The sequence below is a fragment of the Dromaius novaehollandiae genome, chromosome 6, assembly GCF_036370855.1.
Source record: "Dromaius novaehollandiae isolate bDroNov1 chromosome 6, bDroNov1.hap1, whole genome shotgun sequence".
Classification (NCBI taxonomy): domain Eukaryota; kingdom Metazoa; phylum Chordata; class Aves; order Casuariiformes; family Dromaiidae; genus Dromaius; species Dromaius novaehollandiae.
This window is the reverse complement of record NC_088103.1, coordinates 17,286,961-17,302,089: the sequence shown is the minus strand read 5'-3', so window position 1 is coordinate 17,302,089 and position 15,129 is coordinate 17,286,961. Positions and strand designations below refer to the sequence as shown.

The window sequence follows — 15,129 nt, the reverse complement described above, 5'->3', positions numbered from 1 at the left end:
GTCTGTCTGTGTGGCCATATCCAGTGTCTGACGCTTGACTTTGAACTCCGTTTCTAAGAACAACGGGATGGACTAAAGATCTCGGTATCACTGACTGATTAATCTCACTTCCCTGCACCCCTTCTCTGTGTGAATGCCAGGTAGCCTTTGTCCACCTAAGTCAGCCCATCTGCAGGTTTTTCACTCTCGGGCAGTTTGCAGAAAGTACCTCTGGCTCCTCGTTCTCACTTAGTTTATGTTTATTGTCATTTTTCTCCCTCGCATTTCTACCGAGCTGAGTATTCTCTGACTTAACTGACCTCCCACTACGTTCTTGGAAATACAGAGTCTGACCGGTCCACGCAGCTCTGTTCCTGTAGAAAATACAAAATTGGGGAATCCATCCACACTCCTCCAGGAAATGGTAGGAACACGAGTTGTGGGCTCTATAAATGGGTGATAAATTCTGATGCACCTAGAGAGGAGGAAAGTGTTAATTGCTTTGTCTGCAGAAGTGGACCACAGGGATTTGGACACCTCAGAGTTTTATACCTTTCTGCGCTGATGCCAATTTTTAATTTCTATCTTTAGTGTTGTCTGTGAAGTGTTATCCTCTTGAAAGAGTGTGCATTTACTGGAATAATCACACTTTCTCTTCCCCTCTGTCAGCTATTAATAGTGATAAATTTTAATTACATATGTAAATAAAAACACTGTGTACTCATTAGTTTAAATATGTTTTTCATTAGGCAAATGAAGTGCTCATTGGATTTGATGCAAAGCTAAAAGCAGAAGAATGTTAACAGCATTGAGCAGTTTGGGAAGTATATTGTCTCTTGATATTTTTTTTCTTGGAAAGAATAAAAATAAACCATTGTTTAAGGGATTATTCCGGGTAATTTTTACAGTATAGGCATCTTGTTTTCAGAACTGGAAAAGCCGAAGTGATGTGACTGACACGTGGGTATAGTGCCAAGACCAATGCATAATTAAAATTTCTACTAAAATGGAGATAGCACATAAACTTTTATTGCTATTTATAACCTTGGTTATTTTGGAGATGATAGCTGCAAGGAGGTTAGAGTTTTTTGGTTTCTGTTTGGAAGAATCCTGACATCTCCAATTTTGATAACTTGAAATATATTAGCCCCAAATTACATCTCTTCTTAATCATTAACTTTCAAACTCTTTGAACCCAACACTGCAAATACATTTTTGCTATTTTCGGGGGCTATGCAATTACAGGCAAGATGATACAATTTTTCAGTTCAGTAACTCATACTTTCAAGGTTGGAGTATGTTTATTTACCTACTAGGTCATAATTTGTTTCTTTCTATCCAGAATTTCATACCAGTTTACCTGTACACAGTCTTCGCCATCTCCTTCCGCAGTTCTGTTCACTGGGAAATGATAAAAATCTTCTTGCAGCCCCAATTAGTGAATCAGAATCGTTTTACACAGAACACTTCAGTCTTAGCAAAAGGATACTCTGTGGGTGTGACTTTGTGAAGTTATGGTTCAGAAGAGATCGTCTCTGGGAAGGAGTGTGTTCCCTGGGTGGATCTTCTCTGGGGCCGGTTCTTGGTCCTTATGGTGTAGTTACACATTGTAATACCCAAGCACGTAACGTTTCCTGATCAATGTGAGCTTACAAAATATTTTTCCCTTCAAAACTTGCAGCAAGAAATACACTTTCTTCTCAGTTGCTTTAGTAAGAGAGCCAAGATAAAAGCCATTTTTATTTTATAAAGATGAGCTCGAATATCCTAGTCTTGGCTATACTTCCCCAGTTCACATTCTATCAAAATTTTATATCAGAGCAGAGTTAAATATTTATATGCAAGATGGAGTGAAAAAGAGGCAACAGCTGACTAGAGGGCAGTCTCTTGGAATGAACACAAAACCAAAGCTTCAGCAGGAAATCTAAAAAAAAGTAATATGTCAGTCTTCCAGATTCTTCATTCACCAAACTTAATTGTAGCTTGGGGGATCCATTACCAAAAGAATAAAAGCAAAAAGAGATCCCATTTTGTAGTAAGAGCTATTGCACTTGACGTGGTTGAAAAAAGATTCATAGATTTTAATATCTACATGACTACTATGATATCAAATCAGAGTTTCTATGTAACAGACCAGAGGATTTCAGCTGCTAATGCCCTCATGGAGTTCACAGATTCTGGCTGAGGTGGAGCATAGCTTTTAGGATTACATTCAATGTGGTCTTGGTTGAAGGAGTTGAAGAAACAGAGAATCTCTTGCATGCTTAGCATCTTGCAGCAAATGGTTAACTACTTTCCCATTTAAAAAAGAGTACTGTATGTTTGATTTCTACTTGTCTGGCCCAATCTTCCCATCATTGCATCACGTTACATTTTATCCTGCCAGTGGGCCATCTGAGGAGAATGCGAATTACAGAGTTGGTGAGAAAAGATACAGGATGTGTCACACAGGACTGTTTAGTTTGGTACTTTGTGTTGGGAGATTAAAGGAAGCTGTGATTTAATACATGATGATATCCTGTAATATAAAATAGGTTGCGGTCTTGCTTTTGCCTTTGCTGCCCTGAACCTTCTGTTTTTCCAATCTGCTATATTAAAAAGAGTATACAGTATAATACAAAATTAATGTTCACTAGGTGTTCGTACTTACAGGTTAAATACAGTAACAATGACCTACCAAAATGTTAGCTGAGTCTGGATCCATGTGCTAATGGACCCGTGGACTCATTTTCAAAGAATTTGATCATAGCAGCTCCACATGCCCATTTGTTTATGGACTTAGGTGAACTAGAAAGCAGTCAAGTCCTGACCTTGATCCTTGCTGTAAATATTGTCTTTGCTATTCAGGACACAAGTTCTCGTTCATCTATAATCCATGTAGTGCTCCTCCAAAGTTGTCAGTATTCACAGAAAGTGGTTAGCTTTTATAAATGATTGCTCTGAGCTCCAGACTGACTCCTTTGATTCTCATCCATCATCAGATCCTCTTTAGTGATTTCTCATGAGGTTCTCCCTCCCTCTTGCTACAAAATTTCTCTAGGCAGGAGAGGATGTACTTGAAAGATGCATTAAATCTTGTAGGAAGGTATCTGCACATGCTGACACACTCACTGTAACATTTGACAGTTCCTTCTCTGAGTTCCTCGAGAAGCTTATGGCAGAGGTGAGAAATCTGAGGCTATATAATTCTTAAATCAGTAGTAAGATCTCAAATATTTGAACTGTAGATTCCTTCAGACTGAATGTTTTTAATGGTAAAATGTAACACACTACACAGGTAGATGAGGAAACAATTTTGGTATAACTCATTTCAGGCTAGCATGTCAAATTTTATCCACATTCAAATTTGTTATCTGAAATTTGCCTTAGCAGGAAATGGCAACGTGTCCAGGAGCCAGTTAATATCATCTTGCTCTTTTATTTATTTATTTCTGTGCTTTCATGGGAGCTATTTTCGGTCCTCCTATTACTCAGAGTGAAAGTATTGACTGACTTACGGCATAGTTATGGTTTGCTGATATCTTGACTACTACTGGGATTTCTGAATTTGAATAAGAGATGAAACTCCCCACAGTGAAAAACTAATTCACCAGTCCTTGGTAAGGAGCTGGATGGCTACTTCTTTGTTCGATTTGGATTACTTTATGCAAACTGCAAATCCTTCTAAACCTAAACATTATGGAATGGCCCATTTTGTACAGTCGTCCATTTTGTGCAGCGTACAACATCATCAGGAATGTGCTTTTGAAGTACAGTCAGCTTTCCAAAATTAAATTTACAATGAGGAAACTGGAATGTATTATAATAGGAGAGTTAGGAACATAATTATACACTGCAGTAGACACTAAGGAATACAAATAAGAGGAGGGGGAAGAGAGAGGTATGTGATCCATACATTTACATATTAAGTTAACTATCAGTTATAAAAAAAGAAGCTGCTGGCACAAACTAGTACATCTCACTATGTTATTTTACCTTATTTCCCCCAGCTGGCAACCATAATGACTCGCAAAGCAGTACCAGAAAGGAGTGGCCATGAAGTGGTTCTGAGGTGAGCAATGCCAAATGTAAACTATGTGAATTTTGCAAATGAATTGCCTTTCAGCAAAAACAACAGAGACTCTCTGCTTTGTGTGTTTGTGTCCCCCCCACCCCGGAAGATTCCTGGTTACAATATATGTATCTCAAACAGGTGCTGAGCTGGAGAAGATTTTGCCTCTGTTGTTCCAGGATGAATCAAATACTTTCAAGATAATTTGCCAGCCTCCATTTTGTCTTCAAGTAAGTGATCATCTGTCATGCAACTGTTAGTAGAAATTTCAAGTTAGGACGGGTCATTCACCAATGAATATAGGCAGTTGTGAGAAGTGAAGCAGGGGAAAAAAGAAGTAGGTTTCTGTCAACAAACTGTTCCCTTAATGCATTCCAAGACAAGCAACTAAAGATATGATGTGAATTAGATCTGTTTTGTGTTATGTAGTTAAAAAAGCTATCTTGACACTGTATTTGTTCCTACTGACTTACATCACTTTTGACTTGCTGTTTATCTGTATTTCAAGTAGCAGTAGTTGCAGTTCAAGTCTCAATATCCTCAGTCCCATTGTGAAGCATTTACAATCTATGAGTAACTAAGCAGCGTGAAAATTAGCGGAAGTTTGAACCAACTTGAAGTTGGCAGCACCATAGAGATAGCAACATACAGGACAATTATATAAAAAAAAAATCCATCATGGATCAGTTTTCATTCTTCTTGCTGTGTTTCTCCCTTGCTTTTTTAACAGATGGAGGGATTTACCATGCAAAGAAGTATGTAAGATAGGATTCTCCAGAGGGAGGATTAACATCTTTTTGAGATGAATATCCCTAGTGTTTTGGGAGCTATTGTTGCTTTGGAGGAAAGCTATACATAAAAACATAAACATGCTCTCCTGGGTGAGCCCAGTGATCTATCTAGCCCAATATATGCATGATCCCTGGGGATGTGAATAAAAATCCATGTCTGTGAAAATACAAAGAACAGCAAATTACTAAGCAACTTGCACAAGCCACGTTAGATCAGTTGTCAGTTTTATGAACTTCAGTCTCAACATGGTTTGAACCCCATCTGGCATGAGCCCAGCAGATGTACATAAGCCCTGATTCAAAGCATATGGAAAATGACACGTTTATCATTATAATTAACTTTGGAACAAGCTCTCTGTGCTGTGCCTAGCTGTGAGCGTGTTGCAGTGCTGGTGAAGTCACTGACAAACCACTTAAGTGCTTTGCTCTGCCCTGTGTTCAGGCCTTGGCAAGCGCAAGTGCAGTGGCATTGATAGCCTTCTTCAGTGCCATCGAAAGGCAGATTCACGTAAAAAGAAGTGCTGTGCAAAAACATCCCCACAATTGTTGAAGGGTTGCAATTCTTCATGTTAGAATCCCCTCATTGCCTGTAGATATTTTCACTTTAGAGATAAAGGAGTTCCCCAAAGCACCTACAGACGGTATGTAAAAATAATAATGAAAGCAGATAGCAAAAGAAAAATATCTTGCCACAGCTACAGAGAGTACAAGTGAGATAAGAGGTGGTACAGACAGAGTAAGTATCAAATGGAGGGTAACTCACTTGACTCCTTCATATCTAGCTCTGCTCATTAACTCACCACCTGTGTTATTAGCACAACACGATAATATACTTTGATTGGTGCTGCCTTTGGAAATGAAGGCATGTTAGGGGAAGAGGCACATATACAGCATGTAATTTTCAGTGCATTTAACCGTAAGCTTGGCTATAAGGCAATGAATCTCAATTCGCAGAATGGCTGTTCAAATACTGAAATTCCTGGGCACCCAGAGGTAAACTACAAAGCGGCCTTGTACGATTTACAGTAAGTATACAATATCATTTACCGTAGCAGCTAGGGAGCCCTGTTTAAAAGATCGTCTCCAAACAGACAGACTGACTGCTGCGAGAGCGAACTTCCTCTGCATCATGGCTCTGTTAGTGCCATGATTTCCTTGGATTCAGCAAAACTCTTCAGCACCTGGTTATGCTTATTCCTAGTTATAAGTGTTTAATACGTGGTGATGCTCTGATTTCTGAGACCCATGATTAATTTTAAACAGGTGCTTAAACAGTTGATTAGTAAGGTCCTGCTCCAAAGGCCGTGGACCTTAGTGGGAAGAGTTGCAGGTGTCTTTGAATGGTCCTAGATTACATATCGCATTAAATGATAGTTGGGCTCTTTTATTTAAAGAAGTTATAGTTTGCAGCCCCATACTTCCAGAGAATGTATTCCTAATTAGGAAAGCATTTAAGCATGTTTTTAAGTCCTATTGAATTTGAGGGTTTTGGAACATATGTTTGAAGTGAAATGCATTTTGAATAAGAAGGGGTATACAGTACAGCTCTGATAAAATGTCATTCTGAGACTGTGCCCAGAGCATTTCATGAATCATGAATGTTTCTGTTCCCTCTGGATGCTTCATTCTCTACATAGGTTGCAAGATCACAAAAAAGAGAAACTCACTAGCAAACTAGTATATATTAGCCATTCATAATCATACTTACCATTCAGAAAAAACTTTGCACTGCAGATACACAGCATCCATTGATGGATAATGGAGTATGAAGACTGTTGCAATAAGGCCCTGGCTATTTCCTTGGTTCCTTTGCAGCAGGCATGGTAATGCTGTTATTATGTTAACTCTGTGTGTGTTTGTGTGTGTGTGTGTGTATAGAATTATAAAAACTTATATATCTTTTGTAGTAATTACATAACTTTCAAAACTGGTCATCTGGTTGCTATAAACCCACAACATTATATAGTCAAGGAGGTACCTTTCTATACATTACACTGAACAATAAATATTGAAACAAAAATCCTTCTTATCTATGCTTTCTCGAACCAGCTTGTTTGCTTTTTGTTAGCAAACTTCTAACCTAAACTCTCCTAAACGTAATTGTTTCAGGTGAAATACTTGAAGACTTGTCCTCGAACCTACAGAATAAGAAATGGGCGTGAGCTTTTATCCTAACCAATGGCATTTTATAACATCATCTACATCAAATTACTTCATGTACTTAGATAGATTCTGTCTCAAAATCCTCTGAAATTTGATGAACAGAAGGTTTTCACAATGACTCTTACACTAAGTAATGCACAAAAAACCTGTCTTTAATTCCTTTTTATTAAACAGTGCAAATAATCTCTGTGTTGCATGATTTTATCTGCTGATATAGCTGTTCAGTAGGTATCTGCAGAGAACTGTTGCCTTTGAGAATGATACCAGTTCCTTTTCTAAGTTTCTCAGATAGGGGCATTCTGTTGAAAAACTCTTATAATGGGGTTTTATTCCTTGCACATCTGTATGCTCAACTCTTAACAAAACAATAAAAATTAGACTTTCAAAAGTACAAAACTAAGTTAACAAAATGTGGCCCTAGAATTGCTGTCCATCTAGCTTTATCATCCTTTCCTTTCTTCTTCTGAATTACTGTGCATTATGTGATGCAAATAAAATATCTGCTGTGGCACCTACTGACATGTAATTAAATTATTTTAAAGTAATTTATTGAAGTAGTATTATTAATTTTTAAATTATCTACAAAGGATGCAGCTGAAGATTAAAGCTTCGGTTCAAGCACGAAGGATAGCTGAAGTCTACTTAGCTGAAGGTCAGAGATCCAGATGTGAATGCAAAAAAGCCAACCAAAGGTAAAATTTAAAAAGCTTAGTAAGTCCAAACTTGTTGAGACCAGGGCATCTACATTTTGACATTACTAACTGAATGAGACACCTCCATGAATATTGGCCAAAGGAAAATTGGTCAGTGAAAGTAAGTGAAGTATCCTAGCAACAGGAAAAGTGAAAGCACTTTTAATTGGTAAAAGATTTTACTAGGAGTTTTTAAGAAGTTAATCTGCATTTCATTCCCCCCCTCCCCCCAAATCTAACATTACTATAAGGAAGAAGTGATTAGTGTACTGAAGGGTAAAGGGGGAGTGCATGATTTCTCTTTAATTACTTAAGGAAATTTTTTATCTCTTCTTATGTTTTTCAAACCTTCAGAGTTTTATAAAAAGTGCTGATTTCTGTTTGTATAGTACAGAGGTGTGGATTTTCTTAGAGTATGGATTTCCATTTTTGACTTTTTAAAATTTACCTGTCCAATAAATGTATCTGAAGTTCTTGCAGAGATTTCAGGTTTGAAAATTTGACCTTTTAGAACTTGTCACTGTAGCAGTGTGTCATGACTCGGGAGTCAGCAGGCATTAGTGGGTTTCAAGTTTCAGTTTTCAAGGGTGTCTTAGACTTTGTAGGAAGAGGCCTCTATCTGTACAAGAATAGTACGTGTGAGTATATGCCTTTGGAAGAAGAATGCTCCTCTGTTCCTGTGATTGGGACAGAAAATACAGTGGGAAAGCAAAACATACGTTTGACCGATCATACAGTGTAAAATGAAGTTAGGCAGAGGGCTTTGGGCATGTACTTAGCTTCATTGGACTATTTATCTTTCGCTATTGGTTTCTCTTTAAAGCGCCACCCAGCCTCCTCTTAATACTTCATCAAATTTAGTGGAGAGGTAGTATTTGCTGTTAGATCAACAGCTGCAGGTAGAAAAACAAGCAAGCATTTGGGCTCAGTGTCCCTTCCTGACCTCTTTTATTTTCCTTATATCCTTAGACTGTCAGAGTTATGAATACAGAACACCTACCACATGAAGCGATTTTATCAGATCCTTTCTGCCCATATAAGTTACATTATCAAATCAGAAGATAAAACCATGTTCCATGAAAAAGGTGAACCAGTACACAGACTTAAAGAGGAAATTTTGTTCAAATAGCAGACATGCAAATCAGACTTGCCAGGCCAGTATCGATACACAAGTGTATGTATGTTGAGGGAACAGACCTTGAAATCTGGTGAACACCTACTACTAATGTAACTATGCTTAAGATGGGTGTTGGCTGAATGGTGGAGCTGAGTCTCTGAAGAAAAGCATGGTCATGCAGATTTGAGGCAGGGGACAACTATAAGCACTGTAATATTCCAGTGTATTGCCTTGTGCCTGTTTTATATAAGGCATTTCAGTGATCAGTATGTAGTGGAGGACAAATCCAAAATAAATAGTGTGAGTCAGTAAAACAAAACAATTAGGTCAGTCTTATCAGAAAAGAACCAAAAGCTTTAAAAAGACATTGTACTGAAAATAGAAGGAACATCTCATAATATAAAAAGTCAGTATATGCAGTATTTAGATTCTTTCTTTCCATGTGATTTTTTTTCTTTTTCCATGTTTTTTTCCTTCCCTGTGATAGGAACACTGGATCTTATAAATTAAACCACCCATCAAAAATCAAGACATCATTAAAACTATCATGAAAAATCACCCACCTTTATATGTGATACTGAATGCTACCAATATCAGTATGTGGTTATGTGTAACAAGAAGTAAATTTTCAGCCCAAACCAAAAATGATTACAAAGATTTGTTAATTACTAAATATTATTTGAGGATTTGAGCACTGCGGAAGCTAAAAGATAAAAAAGAATGTGAGAGAGGGAACCCCCCCTCCATACTTCAGAGATCACAACCACTGTTTTAAATGTTTGACAATGAATCATTTGCTTATTGCATCTTTAATGTCTAATGACTGTAAAAGCTTTTCCTTGGTAAAAAGCAAATATACTTCCATAAATACCACAAGAAAACACCTGCAGTTTCTCAGAGGTGACACGCGGTCTAGCCCACGGAGCTCTTATGCACCCGTGCCCCGACTGCCCTATTCAGTTCTTCTCGTTCCTTTTCCAGCTTCAGGCTGAACCGTGTTATTAGCAACCTGCTGCTGCTTTTAACCATGCACCCTCTCTGCCTCTGTTTTAGCATTGGGATACCTTTGCTGGCCTTGGGAAAGGAAGTGTTCCCTTCTGGAATTATGGAACTGTAGTATGTCCACAGGGGAAGGGAGAAGATATAAACTAAACTACTCCCGATTTTCCTTCTAGTTCCTCAGCAGGCTTCTCACCGCTCTCAGGGATGAGTGCTTGTCTTTCACTAGGACCATTTCATCACTGAGAAAGTGTGGAATAACTACTCAGAAATGAACTGTTGAAAATGTGATCTTCATTTTCTTACACTGTGGATGTCTAGCATCACCCTGCATTAAAAAATCCTATGAACTGTATTTGTTTAAATTTGGCCATTAAAATTAAAGACACACAAACTAGGTTTTACCTGAGAGTTTTGTCTTACTGCTATAGGCTCCAGCCGTAGGACACTCGGACCCAAACAGCCAGTTTTGTTTGTAACTGCCTCCGTTACTGCTTTTGAAAGAGCACCCTTTTTCCTGCTTGGTACAGAAAAAGCACAGCACATCTCTGCAAGAAATCAAAGGTATAGCTTTTCCTCCTTAGCTTCAGAGTGTAATTCATAGAGGTTTAAGATGTCTCCTCTCCAGACTGAAGCAATGAATGTACAAGATCGTTTCATTTCTGGGCATACACCTCAAGTTTTAATCTCTCTCTCTCCCCCTCTCTCTCTCCCCCTCTCTCTCTCCCCCCCTCTCTCTCTCCCCCTCTCTCTCCCTCTCCCTCCTCTATTTCTCTACCACTCAGGTCACCCAACAAAGAAAGATGTATGCCAAGAAGACATTGTAACTATCTTTGCTAACATCTGTTACACTGCAATTTCAATGCTATTGCTACTTCCCTTCTCATTCTGTATGTATGAGCTGGTATTAATATCTCCAAGGGAAGTAAACGCATGAATCAATGTGTCGGAATTAAACAGGGCTGAACGAATGAAGCATGTGCATGAAAAAAAGTATGTTGTGTTTGTACATGCAGGTGTTGTGGCTGAGCATCAGGGGAGCCACGGGACACCACGGGAAGACCATGTCCAGCGTGGCAGGGAAAGGCAGACCGTCTAGAGGGAGAGACGGGGAGCCCCTTCGTGCCAGGTACCACCTGTAAAGGGGGGCAGAGCCCTGGGGCTGGTCCGCCTGTCCCCACGCCGCTGCCACTAGGTAAGGGGGACGCCAGGTCCTGAGGAAAGGACTGGGAAACGGCCACCCTCGTGAGGCAGAGCGACTCAGTGCATCATGGGGGGGGGGGGGTAGGTACTTTCTGAAAGTTGAAGCTTAACAGATGCTGTATATGTCGCAACTGCCTATTTAGCTGTTCATTTTTTTGTTGCAAGCAGCCCTTGCACAAGCCGCATTCAGAAGTGATGTTTTTTCCATTGCTTTAGAAAGTGGGTGGGCAGTTACTCACCTGATGTTTGACTTGTGGTCAGCTTGCTCAGAGATGCCACAGCTCCGTGTTTTGCTCTGGGATGTGTGCAACCGCTGCGGTGACAGTGCTCTCACTTTGCAGCCCTCCCACCCTGGGTCACCCCTTTGTCAATAAAGCAGCCCGCAGAGACTCAGTGAGTAATAATCACTGTCAGCGCAGTATTGACGCTTTCTCTGGCCCTGGTGGCTCTCTCCCCCCTGCTCATCCATCTTTGCTGTAATGTAAGGCAGGCATTTTACAGTCAGCCGCCCCCAGCTGTCCGGTCCTAACAGCACAGTCCTGGGAATTTTTATGAAAGAATCAGGGGAAATAGAAACCAATAGCTGGCTTGTAAGGGAAAAAACCTGGTTTGGCTGGAATATGCGTGGATAATAGATACCTTTCTGTATTGCTCAGATTTGCACCTGCATTATAGGGAGTATAGTGGTGGCTGAAAGCTGTCTCTGTTCGTTCTTATTGTTCTGTCCTACACTCAGTGCAGAAAGTATATGGCCCAGGAGCATTTACAGAATGTTCTGCAGAGTGGTGTCACTGATATTTTGTTTTATGTGGTAGCAGTGGGCATTTTTTGCAAGAGAAAAATATGTTCAAGAAGCTCTCCAAGGTCAGTAAAACAATGTAAATAGCCGGATGCTATTTCCATGTGAATTACAAGGTTGAGCAGCCAAACATCTCTTGGTCATGTAAATTATGAAAATTCTCAGACCTGCAGTGCAGACAAGAAATCTATGGCTGCTGAATCATTTTCTCTGGTGCAGAAATGACTATACCTTATCCTTGTGTTCCAGATTTTATTTGCATTGAATGATTGTGTTTCTTCCTGTCAGATATAGGGATGGAACTAAGATCTTTGCTTTAGGATATTGTTCTTTTATTATCAAAAAAGGCATTCAGCAGACTTGCAGAGATTCTTTTTAAGATGTGGAGGAAATAATATAGAAAAAGTATTGAGCTATTTCTCTTAAACTATCTGCAGTTAAAGTGATTATTAAACCCCAAGACAGGTTTAAGGGTAATCCAGATGAATATTTCATCAAAGCAATAGGTCTTTGGTGAAGTCATCTGGTTTTTCCCTGTTGCCTTAGGACTGACTTTAGAAAGGCATACCATCAAGTGAAATTGGAATTATTTTGCTCCAGTTCCCCTAAAGTTCAATTTTTATCTGTTACTGCTTGTAGGTATCTGATGTAAGTAAGACTACATGCTTTCTGAACAGTGCCACTAATAGTTTTTTCCCTCTTTCACTTGGAAGCTTAGAAATATAATTGTAGTGAAAATAACAGCAGTGCACTGCTTTTTCCAGTGCAATAAATACATAAGAGCCACATGCAAAGCAACAGTGTGATTGATTTGAAAGATGGGTGAGGAGAGGAGACTAAAGTCTTTTCTAAGTAGTATGGAGGTATTGCTCTTTTGTGGCTACTTCTGGCCATCACTGACAGTTGAATGCAGCTGTCCAGGTGCTAATTCTGATCCTTGAAAACTTTAGAGGGTGAAAGCAGACTGGAGATTGCTAAGACACAGGAGTGAGACACTAGAAAAGGAATATACTTTGCTGACTGTGTTTGTTAAACTCCTCCTCAAAGCTGCTGGCCACTCCTGGAGGCCTGATGCTGGGCCCTGCTTAGCCGTTTCTGATTATGTGTAGTAGAAGTTGACAGCAGAGGCAGCATGACTCTGCTCCTTGAGAAGGAACGGTAAGATTGAGACAGCTACCTGGATAATCTTCCAGAGGAAAATTAAGCTTTGGGGCTATTACAGTTATTGAGGCACCTCATTTTCTCCTCTTTGCCTAGGCAAGGAGAACAAGCAGCCAAGTTACTGGGGACGACTGCCCTTCCTGCTCTTTATCAACCATAGAGGTAATCCCTGGGATTCAGGCCCCCCTACCCAAGAGAGGTAATTTACCATCTCATTTCTCTGCTGGAGCCTGGAAACCACCCAGGCACCTACAGCTGTGACTGACACCGAGAAGAATCTACACAAATAATTGAAAAGATAAGCAGAAATCTGCAAGTGTGCGGAGAAAAAACAGTTGGCACAGCACACAGAAGTTGTCTGTGCAGGGCAGGGGTAGTGTGTATGGAACGTTATCCCACAGTCTGCCCCCAGCAAAATGCAAAGTCTCAAAAGGAGCCAATACATTGGTATGGTTCTTTCAAACATTTCCAGGCCAAGGACAATCACTACGCATCAAATTAGGTGCCAGCAGTGGGCAGTTGCCACGACTCAGATTGATGCGTGTGAAGGATTAGAGCTAATCAGCAGGAAGAATACTAGAAATGGTGACCTGGGCATGATTTAAGCTTTGAGAATTTTACAATTATTTTTAATTATGTCAGGAGCACTATTACTTCAGAAGCTCTGTTTCATTGAATATAAAGTCAAATGACAACAGACAGACAAAGGGGCAGAGAGAAATATAGGGCATAACATTTAATGAAACGACTTTTATAATATCAGGATTGTTCATGTCAGCACAAAGTTAGTAGACAATGCAACTAAATTAGGATAATCGGAGTTAATATGCCCTTTGCATTGGCATGAGTAATTATATAATCTGCAGGTCAGAATCAGTCTCCTTGGGTTCCTCTGGTACGTTTACGTTTAATAGCACATAAAAAGGTAATAGCAGAAACAAATAGCGCTGCATCTGGAGGAGGTCTGTTGCCCATATAAACTTAATCATTTAGCCTAATTCCACCCCTTTCACTGTTCAATGTTTACTGTTACTTCAGCTTGGCGCCTAGTACATTGATCAGCCTAGCTGCTTTCCTAGTGGAGAAAGCATTCCTGTTTTTTATACTTTTTCTGTTAATCATCTTTCTCTCTTACATGGCTTCTCTCAGTGATGCTGTCAGCAAGATGATGCCTAGTCCCAAGTAGAAATTCAATCAATACTCCCATAATGAGGGTTCTAGCAAAACCATGTCATTTAGTTCAAAGACATGGATATATTACTGTAGCTATTCAGGATTCAAGTAATTTAGGGCACCTCAGTGAAAAAAAGATAAAATAAAACTGAAAGGCTTAGAGGTAGTTAATTGTTACTATGGCAACTTCCTAAATAAGCTTTAGATGCTACTCTTTATTCAGTTTATTTGGAGGCAGAACAGAATCATTAAAGATAAAAATTAGTTAAGGCTCAAAACAGTTCTGGGAGCTTACAGTTTCATGCTGGTCCTTATAGAGTTACTTAAAGTTTGTCCATATTTCAGCTTTGAACTGTGTCCAATAGCTAGATGCAGCCTGCATAGATTTAAAAAATGGCAGCATGTTACATAGCAACGATCTAATTTTAATAACTTAGGCAATTGCGTTTTTACATTTTTATATCCCAGTAGAACCCTTTTAAATGTATTGTGTGGGAAAGGAGCAGTCCTCAGTGAATACCGCTCTCATCTGTCCATTAAATGAAGTGATTAGGATATGATTTTCAAAACTGGGCTTTGACAGTGAGCATGCTTTTGTCACCTCCCAGGACAGGGTGCAGTCACCTCAAAACCTTTTGGGAACTCAGCCAGTTTCAAATGCTGACTCTCAACATCAGCGTCGTGTGCTAAAATTCATATCCGGATCTGTGGAGAGTGTGGTGCTGTTGAGCTGATCCCGGAGTTCTTCCTTCCACCAAACAGCCACGTGCAGAAGAGTGGGGATACATTTTAGCTTAGTCCCTAGCCAATGTGGTAATTATGAGCCTGGAGATGTTTGCATGTCCATTTATATTCCAGATGTGAATATAAGTGAACATATTCAGCTCATGGAGCTGGTCACTTGTGTAGGTTTAAACAGCCTCAGTCCTACAGGCAGAGATGGAGACGGCCAATTCTCTGTACAGAGACAACTCAGTTGGTAACTTTCAGCCACTAAACCT

General features: G+C 39.6%; 1 long non-coding RNA gene across 1 annotated transcript; it reads left to right on the top strand.

Annotated features, from left to right (window-relative positions):
* Positions 1 to 204: 204 nt before the first annotated feature.
* Positions 205 to 10,968, top strand: LOC112993331 (uncharacterized). Its single transcript, XR_003261702.2, has 8 exons — positions 205 to 403; positions 3,969 to 4,030; positions 4,172 to 4,260; positions 5,776 to 5,846; positions 6,556 to 6,644; positions 7,572 to 7,676; positions 10,224 to 10,356; positions 10,809 to 10,968. It is a non-coding gene; the product is annotated as an uncharacterized LOC112993331 (long non-coding RNA).
* Positions 10,969 to 15,129: the final 4,161 nt, after the last annotated feature.